At 35.3% G+C, this 9,010-nt stretch overlaps 1 long non-coding RNA gene across 1 annotated transcript in view; it reads left to right on the top strand.

Moving 5' to 3' along the window:
• LOC140511238 (uncharacterized) overlaps positions 1-5,022 on the top strand; it is a 63,922-nt gene extending 58,900 nt beyond the window's left edge. Inside the window, exon 3 of the long non-coding RNA XR_011969478.1 lies at positions 4,094-5,022. This is a non-coding gene — a long non-coding RNA (uncharacterized lncRNA). The remainder of the gene's footprint in view (positions 1-4,093) is intronic.
• Positions 5,023-9,010: the final 3,988 nt, after the last annotated feature.

A 9,010-nucleotide genomic window follows, 5' to 3' on the forward strand; every position in this document is an offset into this window, starting at 1 on the left:
TTATCTTATGCCTCTCCTTGATAATTATCATAACAATGATTTCACTGTGTGTGTTCCTTCCTTTCCTTTCCTTTCCTTGCCTTTCCTTTCCTTTCCTTTCCTTGCCTTGCCTTGCCTTGCCTTGCCTTGCCTTGCCTTTCCTTTTCCTTCTCTTTCTTTTCCTTACCTCCCCTCTTCCTCTTTCCTTTCCTCCTCCTCTTCCTCCTTTCTCTCTCTCCCTATCTCTCTGTCTTTCTCTCTGTCCCTTCCCATATTAGCTTTTGCTTATTGTCCATACAAAGCTTTAGACAGAAGTTAAAGGTTATGATAATTAAGCACATGTTCAAGATACAGTATAAGTTTTACACATTTCCCTGTGTAGCAGCCTGACTTTCTAGGCATAAGAGAAACCTATGTAGTCACAGGTTTTTAGTATGTTTGTAAGAAAAAAAAGCAACAGTTCAGTTAGAATTCTATGAGAGTGCATGAACTGGGAGGGATTGCAAGTTTCGTTTAAATAGCAAATAGCATGCTCTGTGTGAGTATCTGATTTTTATTTCCTTATTTGCTTTTTTGATCTGTGAGTGCTTAACAGGACGAGAAGGCTTTACTGTTCACTTATGGGATCACTGCTGAAGATGAAAAGAAACAGTCGTCATGTTCACCCTGGTGTTGATTGTACTATATATAGGAAACTACCCAGTTAACCTTGTCTGTCATCATAATAGTGATGGTCTTAGGAGAGTGGAACAGTACGTGTCAGAAGAGCAAAATGTGGGATTTATGCTTAGTTTCCCCACCTCCTTTAAATAATTTATTAAAGCACGCAGGGCATATATTTCAGTGCTCTGCGACACTATCCTGTGCAAAACAAAATTAGCTATCATAGACTAAGGGAGCTACTCTGATTATTTAAACAATTGAGTCTGTTTGAAAATATCCACTGTGACAAAAAGTATTTATTACACTCCCTATCCTACTCCCACCTACGCAAGCAGTGTAATACTTTTATTTGGACATATTTGGAAGATGTCCTTTTGTTTAGACACTTGGAGAAGTTGTTCTTTTTTATTGAAAAAAAATCACTAAATAATATTAAGCTTTTCGAAGTTAATGATTATGCTAACAAAAATAAATCAAGCAATCACAATTTTCTGTCATCCCCAGTCAGAAGACTGAGCTATCTTCACCATCCCCAGCTATATTCTACTTTCCAGTACCCTGTATATGAAGTATTCATATATGTAAATTTAGATCAGATCATAGATAGAGATGTAACTAAACATATAGATACTTTCCATAGCCTTGAAATGGTGTTTCAATTCTTTATAACTAAGCAAAGCAACACGTCTAGCAAAAAATTATGGTGAATACGAAGCTTTTTACCTGAAGTGTGACCCAGAATAGAATGGTAAATGTAAGTAAAGGATAACTGTGCTATCTTTGTGCTGTATTCCTATGGGCTCTGACAAGTGGATGCACAAAGTGAATGTCATGTTACTCTCTAAGGATGTGGAATTCATCTTGCAAGTAGAATTCTTAGAGCATTTCTTCCTTCATGGTAAATATGAGAGAATAACACAGAAAGGAATTGCATTTATGTTGTCAATGTACTTCTAGAAAGCAAAGGTGGAAGGAATATATAAGGGGGAATCAGGTATTTATAATTGCCTGGAATCCTCAGACCAAAGATCTGGCTATTTTTGTTTACTTTTCCAGGTAAATTCGTACTTGAGAGTAATGCATATACTTTCCAGGTGCAGTAATTCTTTACTACTTCGTGGTCATTGAAAGTCAGTCTATTGCTATGGAACATTATATAACTTTTCATTTCCTTTATTTCCTCCTTCTTTCCTTTCTTCCTCCCCTCCTTTCCTTCCTTTCCCTCTTCTCTTCTCTCCTTCCTTTCTTCTTTCTTTCTCTTCCTTTTCCTCCTTTCCTTCCTTCCTTCCTTCCTTCCTTCCTTCCTTCCTTCCTTCCTTCCTTCCTTCCTTCCTTCCTTCCTTCCCTCCTTCCTTCTTTCCTTCCTTCCTTCCTTTTCTGGACCTCCTAGATCATCCAAATTGGAAATCCAGTAACCATGCATGGACTCTACCTCCATATTGATCATCTTCGGAGCTTTAATCCACTTCATTTTTTGTTTGTTTATTTTCACTTGGGCCAGTTCACTCTTCATTGGGAAGCATGGTCACACATACATCCAGCCCTGACACAAGCTTCTGGGGGTTACCATAATGATGTAGGAATCATTGCAGGCATCTCAGAAGTCATGAACTCAAAGTGAAAAACTAGAGTCAACTTCTTTACAGCAGGGATTACAGATATGAGCCACTAAATCAAGCATACAGAACATTTATGATAATTTTATCTATCATTTGTTTCCATGTTTCACACTCAGGTCAGCTAACTACTAAGTAATTAGGGCATGTCTAACTCAGACATGTTGTCATTCTTCCTATCAACACACACACATACACACACATACACACACACACATGTCCGAGAGCACATGCACATACATTACTTTCCACTCCTTATATTTGGGAAAAAATAATAAAATCAATGTTACCATTTCTTTTTGGAATGTCTATGAAAATTGATCAGGGTAGCTAGGTGGTGCGAGGCCTAAAGCCAGGTAGACTCACCTTCCTGAGTTCAAATCTGGCCTCAGACACTTAGCAGCTGCATGACCCTCAGCAGGCCATTTAATCTTGTTTGCCTCAGTTTCCACATGTGTAAAATAAGCTAGAGAAGGAAATGGCAACTTGCTCCAGTATCTTTACCAAGAAAACCCCAGATAGGGTCACAAAGAGTCAGACACAATTGTAACTGCCAAACAACAACAAAATGAAAGCTGACACCACTAACAATTCCTGACACTTCTGAAAATAAAACTTTTTCCTCATGTTACCACCTTTGTTATTTACTGTTTCTTTCTATTAGAATATAAAGGCAGGAATTATTTCAATTTTTTGTCTACAGCACCTAGTGTGTTTATCAGCAGAGAGTAAGTCCTAAATGAATGCTTGTTCATTCATTCATTCATTCTTTGGTCTCATAGGAATTATAAAATTAAGATACCTTGTTGCTCAAAAGAAATGAAATGGAGATTGCTATTCTTAACTTCACAATCCCTTGAATATTTTGAGCATATTTTCCCTAATAATTGAGTTTTAGGTTAGGATAAAAACTTGAGAAGAGAACACAGTATATATATATTTTTTGTAGTTACTGAACCTTGAGAAAATAGGAAAATATTTTACAAGTGTTGTATTACTGACTAGAAGTTACTGTAGATTTGTGGTTCAGTGAGAAGGTCAAATGATGCTGACATCAGAAGATAGGAGTTCAGATCTCGCCTCTGATGTTTACTACATGTGTGATCTCAGGCAAGTCACTTAAACACCCTGGGTGTTGATTTTCTGATGTGAAAAATGAGAGGACAGATTACATGGTCTCTGGGGACATTTTCATCTCTTTATCTATGGTCTGGAATACTTTGTAGCTTAATAATTTTTCCTCACTGTTCAAGAGACAAAGGATGAGCAGACAACATTTTTATGCTTACATGCCTCTTATTTACATCATACATTAATGGTAGTAAAGAGGGTTTATGGTTTCCGATATTCTTAGCCCAAGAGCATAGAATAATTTGTCCAGGGTGTAAGTTGGAAGCATTTTAATGGTTTGTTGGGATAGAACTAAAGCAGTAAAATTTATTTCAGTTGTCACTTTCTGATCTTACCTGACGTGCAAAATTCCACAGACCAAATGAAGACTAGTAATAACTTAGTCCAGACTTTTTTTCCCCTGTCCCATCTTTAAAACTCCTATGGTTGTTCTGTTTGTCTAAAAACATCAAAATACAACTCATATGTTTCAACATTTTCTGTTAAAAAAATCCTGATGTAGTCATGTATCTTCCTCTTTGGGTGAGTCTAATATATTTCACAGAATGTCATCATTATTTGACCAGGAACCAGATAATCTCATTTCTAGGTTTTGCTCTGTGACTAATTAAATTTATTTCCTTGTATTAAGTACTTAATGTTGTTGATCTCAATTATTTCCTTAGTGAATGAGTATAATAACGTTTTCTCTGTCTACTTTACAGGCCACTTCTAACACTAAATGGAAAAAAAGAAAGTACTCAGAACATCCTGAGCGCTATATAAATTTTATGAACGTCTGCAAGACATGGGAATCAACATCCCCCAAAGAACTGAAAATGATATTATTTAGAGAAAAATGGAGAAGAACAGCTAGATATGAAAGTTCTTCAGCTTCACTCACCCACTTCTAATTAACTAACAAGAAATTTTTTTAAAAAATGAAGAATACTTTCACCTTATTTCAGTTTGGCATACAAATTAAAGAAAGCAGCTGTTGATCTGAGGATAACTTCACATCTTTTCTGGTTTATGAAGTCCATGAGTACAACCTTCTTTTCTCCTCAAGCAACTTAAAGACCATTTCTTCTCAGTTTTTTTTTTTTTTTTACTAACCTCTGGGTAAATAAGTACTTCTGTATATATGTGGTTGTTCTGGATGGTTAGCATTTCTAGAAATCTGATTCCTGGATAAGTGGAGTTCCCTAAGGATTCAGTTAAAGTAATACCTGAAATGAATCCCCTTTACACATAAACTTTTGTAAGTCTCGCTATTAAAAAACAAACCAAAAAGTATGTGAAGGGAGATGAGAAAAAGTCATAAGTTATGTGAAGCTTACCTGCCAGTATTTGCAGTTGCACAATAAAAATACCTCAGTGCATGGCATCTATTTTTTTTAAATCCAAATGAAGGTAAATGACAGTCACCCATAACAAAATTTGGGACCCTCAGTGGTCTTCCATCTCCCACTCCTGCTTTTTTGCTTACCTATTACTATTACTCCTTCTACTCTATTAGCATCGTACCATCTCAAAGCCAAAGGAGATCTTTGAGATCATCTCATCCCACCTCCTGCTCAGCACAGGAATTCTACCTGCAGCATCTCTCCAGTGTTAGGGAGCTTTCTTCTCATTTATAAAGTGATGAGTTTAAACAAAGTGATTTGTAATATTTATTTCTATACTAAAATTTCATGGATCCTTAAAGATTTTTCTCTAAGTTTTCTGTTTTCTAGGCTTAATATTTTCAGTTCTTTCAAGTAGTAACATTTTGCTCCATTTACCCCCTCTAAAGTAACAGACAAATAAAAATCTGAATATGAAATCATATACGCTTTTCACTGCATTTTTAGATTATATTTTACTAGAACCTCATCCAAACAAAAGTCTCAATTCAATAAGACTTTCACTTCTAATTGAATACTGGTTACAAACTCTCTAGCAGCTAGGTGGAATAGTGGATAGAGCGCAGGATCTGAATCCTCAATTTTCCTTAGTTCAAAGCCTGCCTCAGGCATTTAATAACTATGTGACCTTGAGCAAGTCACTCAATCTTGTCTGCCTCAGTTTCCTCATCTGTAAAATGGGCTGGAGATGGAATGGCAAATCACTTCCATCTCTTTACCAAGAAAACCCCAAATGGGGTCAGGAAGAGTTGGGCATAACTGAAAAATAATCAGAAACGCTCTCCCACTTCTTATTCTCCATTCTGTTCAAGGCACTCATAAATTTTGTTTTTAGGCTTTTATTTTAATTAGTATTTAATACTTTTCAGCCTCCTATACCCCCTAGGGAGCTAGATGACACAGTGATTAGAGTGTTTTCTGGATCTGGAGTCAGGAAGACTTGATTTCTGGTCTGTTCTCAAACGCTTATTAACTGCGTGGCCCTGGAGAAATCATTTAGCTTCTGTCAGCCTTACTTTCCTCAACTGAAAAATGGAGATAATCCTAGTACCTACATCACAGTTTTTCTTGTGTGGATCAAATGAGATGATATTAGTAAAGAACTTTGCAGAGTACACAGCACATAGTAGGCACTTGATAAATGCTTTTTTGCTTATTCTACTTCCCCCCTTATCCCTCATTCCATAATTCAGACCTATGTTTCCTCTCTCATTTCCACTTCTGTTCATCAAGTTCCTGACAAAGGGATTCACAACATGTTGTCTTTACTCACAGACAGATCTCCCCATATTCTCTTCCTATTAGAAATTTCATCTAAAAAAGCACATACAGTGACTTGCATAGGTCCTGTGTAAAAAAAGAAACACCTGTTTTGTTTAAGTCTCTCATTTGTGGGTTTAATTCTTCCTGAGAAATCAAAATCTGGCAAGTGAAGTTATATAGTCAAAGGGTTTGGTTGAATGGAGAATGCCTAAAGTCTTAAGAATTAGGCCGGCCCTGGACACAGCTGCCTGGCCAGCTCTCATAAAGTATTAAGAGGCTATGCATGCCACACATTTTGAGGTCATCAAGTGATGATCCCTCTCCCTAACAACTGGCATGACACTTCCCTGCTTATCTCTCAGACAAGACTTTGCTGCCCTCTGAGTGGTATTTTCCTATGGCATTGCATTTATAAAGTTCAGATTTTTTTCCATTTCCATTTTAGTATAAATGATTTTCAAAGTTATTAATTTTAATGTTTAATAAAGCAGTTACTATAGCAACAACCATATCACAGATGTTTTGTAAGAGCTACAGTAAAGCATACACCTTTGTCAATATGTTATTTTGAATGCTTCAAAGGATAAATACTTGAAAAAGGCTAACACATCTCCAAGGTTTCAAGCTTACAATTTGCATTACTAATTATGCAGCCTTTTAAGAGAATCAGATAAAAATGGTATTTTATTTAAAAGAATGCTGATGAGCTCATCACAAGAATATAATAAAGGAAAAGGTCAAGATAAAATGTAACATTCTTGAAAATGAACTGCAAGAACAAGGAATAAAATAAAATTATGGTCATGAAACATATATACTTTTTATAAATGTTAATTAACTTTCTAAAATAAGTGCTCAAAGGATTACAAAATTTGAAAAATCTAATACCACTTATCTCCACCCCAATTATCCTTGCCCCTCAAAAGTGTCAGGGAAATACTTTTGACTCCTAAAGCAAGAAGGGCTAGATCACTGTCTTGAAAATTGAGAGAATTGAATTTTATTTCTTCCTTTATTGCTAATTTCTTATAAAACCTTTACATTGGGGAATTGCAATGCCCTTATTCTTTTCTAGGAGACCAAGAAGATAGTATTGAAGTTACAGATGTCTAAATGGAACAAGGTTCAAGATTAATTGTATGTTTTCATTTTTTTCTTTGGTGTTCCATTTGACTTGGCAATATTAAATTGTTGGGGGTAGATGGGGAAGGGAAACAAAAAAAAAATGGACACTCTCTATAAAAGAACCTCTCTGTACCTCAAAAATTATGTATGTGTATAATTTTAAATATATATATATGTGTGTGTACGTATATATATATATACACAAATATATGTATACACATATATAGATACATATACATATACATAGTCATTTAAAGCATGATTTTTATTGTCATGTGGCATTTAAACATAATAAAACTTACACTGGAATTAGTTTTCCCTCTAAGGATGATATTCTCAAAAGAATTATTTTAAACGTTTATTTTATAAAAAATATGATTTGAGAAACTGGATTCCTTGTTCAATGCCTTGTTATATCCTGCATAGGACTGCATCTATTATGCATATTTTCATAAAATTTTTGGTGCACACCTTGTGCAGAGATCATAAAAGGCCTTTGATATGATATTTTCTCCCCCTAAAATTCTGGAGGGATTGGTACAGTGCATTGTTAGTCAATACAAAAGGAGAATTGGGCAGAGTGATATGGGGTATTAACATAAAGGTGACCTGTGTTTTGTCTGGATATAGCCCCTAAATGCTATGTGACCTAGCAAAAATTCCTTACCTTTTCTGAAATGTAGCTTACTTATCTAGAAAACAAGAATCTTAATACATGTCCTGCCTACCCCACTAGGTCATAGTGATGCCTAAGTGGGAGAATGTTTTAGAAAGTGTTTTGCAAGCAGGCAAGACTGCCTATATATATATATAAAAAAAAATTAAGTGATGTTTCATTCTTATTGCTTTTAATATATAATATAATCTTCTATGGCTGACATTTATGTTTCTCCATAATCTGATTGTAGCTTTCTAGTATTATCTCATACCATTCGTGACATGTTCCAGCCGCATGCCATAGTCATGTCATCTCCTGTCTCTGTGTATTTGCTAAAATTTTTGCTCATGAGTAACATATTCGTTCTTTACTACTTTTTAAAATCCTTTAAGGTCCAGCTCAGGGGAAATCTGCCCTGTGAAAAACCCTTCTGATCTCCCTAGCGGATAATGCCTCCTTTCTTCTAAAATCACCTTAAGTTTATATCAGCTGTGTACATGCTATGCATCTCTCTGTAGAAAGAAAGCTCTTCCAGGGCAGAATCTCTGTCATTTTTGTCTTTTATCTCCAGTATTTAACATAGTATCTTCGCATACTGCATAATAAATGGATGTTGAATTGAAAAATCTAGAGAAGATTCATTGTTTCCTAAAAGATGGAAAATAACATACATAGATAATATCCCTTTTTTCCTCCTCTATTCCAATTAACTATACCAAAATAGATATTTAACTGGTATAACTATTTGAGTAATATTATGATATATTTGCTAACTTTAAGGGATATTAAATCCTTTTTTTTGCAAATTTAGAAACTTCATTTCTTAGGAAAGCACACCATAAACTTCAGTGCTAGTTTATTAAATATGAGATATCATCATTATTATTAGATTCCAATTTTTTTGTTGTCACTGTCCATCACCTCCATCTCTTTTGGTACTGTAGCTCATTGGAAGAGGTCTGGAGTGGAAAACCCTGAAGCAATGAGTATTAGATTCTCCTTTCCAAGTAATGAGCTCTTATTACCGGGGGCAGGTCACATAGCCACCTGTTTTTGTTTTTGTTTTTTTAATTTCTTCATCTCCTACATACAGAAGGCATTGCTAATTCTCTTTAGAAAACAGGTATGCCAGCTATGTCTCTATTAAGATCATGGCTTTCTCCTTTGGACTGGTAGGGCACTGTACTGTT

This window comes from Notamacropus eugenii, chromosome 6, assembly GCF_028372415.1.
Source record: "Notamacropus eugenii isolate mMacEug1 chromosome 6, mMacEug1.pri_v2, whole genome shotgun sequence".
Taxonomy (NCBI): domain Eukaryota; kingdom Metazoa; phylum Chordata; class Mammalia; order Diprotodontia; family Macropodidae; genus Notamacropus; species Notamacropus eugenii.